General features: G+C 33.8%; 1 non-coding gene across 1 annotated transcript; it reads left to right on the forward strand.

Moving 5' to 3' along the window:
• The first annotated feature begins 960 nt into the window (after positions 1 to 960).
• Positions 961 to 1,068, forward strand: LOC148561650 (small nucleolar RNA R71). Its single transcript, XR_015886740.1, has one exon. It is a non-coding gene; the product is annotated as a small nucleolar RNA R71 (small nucleolar RNA).
• Positions 1,069 to 2,554: the final 1,486 nt, after the last annotated feature.

Consider the following 2,554-nt stretch of genomic DNA (forward strand, 5'->3'; position numbering starts at 1 on the left):
TTCATCCTCTTCAGAGGAAGAATACTCATCAGAGCTCATGAAGGGCAGAAGGAGGTTCAATGGATTCTCTATGGTCTCTAGATGAGCCTCAGATTCCTTTGGTTCCTCAAAGGGATACTCCTTATTGGTCACTGGACGTCCCAGGAGGTCTTCCTCACTAGGATTCACGTCCTCCTCCTCCCTTGTAGGTTCGGCCATGATGGTCAAATCAATGGCCTTGCACTCTCTCTTTGGATTTTCTTCTATATTGCTTGGAAAAGTACTAGGAGGAGTTTCAGTGACTCTTTTACTCAGGTAGCCCACTTGTGCCTCCAAATTCCTAATGGAGGACCTTGTTTCATTCATGAAACTCACAGTGGCCTTAGATAGATCAGAGACTATATTTGCTAACCTAGATGGATTCTGCTCAGAATTCTCTGTATGTTGCTGAGTGGATTATAGAAAAGGCTTGCTATTGCTAAACCTGTTTCTTCCACCATTATTAAAGCCTTGTTAAGGCTTTTGTTGATCCTTCCATGAGAAATTTGGATGATTTCTCCATGAGGGATTATAGGTGTTTCCATAGGGTTCACCCATGTAATTCACCTCTACTATTGCAGGGTTTTCAGGATCATAAGCTTCTTCTTCAGAAGATGCCTCTTTAGTACTGTTGGATGATTCCTTCAATCCATTCAGACTCTGAGAGATCATATTGACTTGTTGAGTCAATATTTTATTCTGAGCCAATATGGCATTCAGAGTATCAATTTCAAGAACTCCCTTCCTCTGAGGCATCCTATTACTCACATGATTCCTTTCAGAAGTGTACATGAAGTGGTTATTTACAACCATGTCAATGAGTTCTTGAGCTTCTGCAGGCGTTTTCTTTAGGTGAATGGATCCACCTACAAAATGGTCCAATGACATCTTTGATAATTCAGACAGACCATCATAGAATATATCCTGGATGGTCCATTCTGAAAGCATGTCAGAAGGACACTTTTTGGTCAGTTCCTTGTATCTTTCCCAAGCTTCATAGAAGGATTCACCTTCCTTTTGTCTGAAGGTTTGAACATCCACTCTAAGCTTGCTAAGCTTTTGAGGAGGAAAGAACTTGGCTAAGAAAGCCGTGACCAGCTTATCCTAAGAGTTCAGGCTGTCTTTAGGTTGAGAGTCCAACCATATTCTAGCTCTATCTCTTACAGCAAATGAGAAAAGCATAAGCCTGTAGACCTCGGGATCAACCCCATTGGTCTTAACAGTATCACAGATCTGCAAGAATTCAGTTAAGAACTGAAAGGGATCTTCGGATGGAAGTCCATAAAACTTGCAATTCTGTTGCATCAGAGAAACTAGTTGAGGTTTCAGCTCAAAATTGTTTGCTCCAATGGCAGGGATTGAGATGCTTCTTCCATGTAAATTGGAATTAGGTGCAGTAAAGTCACCAAGCATCTTCCTTGCATTGTTATTATTTTCGGCCATGCCTCCTTCTTTTTCAAAAATTTCTGTCAGATTTTCTCCAGAGAGTTATGCTTTAGCTTCCCTTAGCTTCCTCTTCAAAGTCCTTTCAGGTTCAGGATCAGCCTCAACAAGAATGTTCTTATCCTTGTTCCTGCTCATATGAAAAAGAAAAAAACAGAAAAGAAAATATGGAATCCTCTATGTCACAGTATAGAGATTCCTTTTGTGTGAGTAGAAGAAGATATGAATAGAAGAAGGAGAATCTAAACACAAGGGTGAGGAGTAGGTTCGAATTCTTAGATGAAGAGAGGTGTTAGTAAATAAATAAATAAATAAATAGAAGGAGGTGAGGGAGAAGAATTTTCAAAAATTAGATAAAATAAAATAAAAGTATTTTTGTTTTTAAATTAGAATTAAAATTAAAAATTCAAAAATTAAGAAAGGAAAAATTAAATCAAATTAAATTAAATTTAAAACAATTAGTTAATTTAAAAAGGAATTTTGAAAAAGATGAAGGTAATTTTCAAAAATTAGAGATAGAATTAGTTAGGTAGTTTTGAAAAAGATATGATTGAAATAGTAAACTTTTAAAATCAAACAAAAAGTCAAGTAGTTAATTGAAAAAGATTTGAAAATCAATTTTTGAAAAGATAAGAGGTTATAAAAGAAGTTAGAAAAGATTTTGAAATTGATTTTGAAAATATGTGATTGAAACTTATTTTGAAAAAGATTTGAAAAAGAAATTTAAAAATATTTGATTTTGAAATTAAAGTTGATTACTTGACTAACAAGAAACTAAAAAGATATGAGTCTAGAGTTTAAAGATTGATCCTTTCTTAATAGGCAAGTAACAACTTGAAAGATTTTTTAACCAAAATATTAAATGTTAACATTGAATTCAAAAAAGATAAGAAAAAGATTTTGAAAATCAATTTGAAATTTTCGAAAATATGAAAGAAAAAATGAAAAAAGATTTGATTTTTGAAAAAGAATTGAAAAAGATAGAATTTTTAAATTGAAAATTTGATTTGACTCATAAGAAACAACTAAATTTTAAAAAGTTTTGAAAAAGTCAACTCAAATTTTCGAAAATTTATGAGAGAATAAGGGAAAG

This window comes from Arachis ipaensis, chromosome B6 (genome assembly GCF_059453495.1).
Source record: "Arachis ipaensis isolate K30076 ecotype BB chromosome B6, ASM5945349v1, whole genome shotgun sequence".
Lineage (NCBI taxonomy): Eukaryota > Viridiplantae > Streptophyta > Magnoliopsida > Fabales > Fabaceae > Arachis > Arachis ipaensis.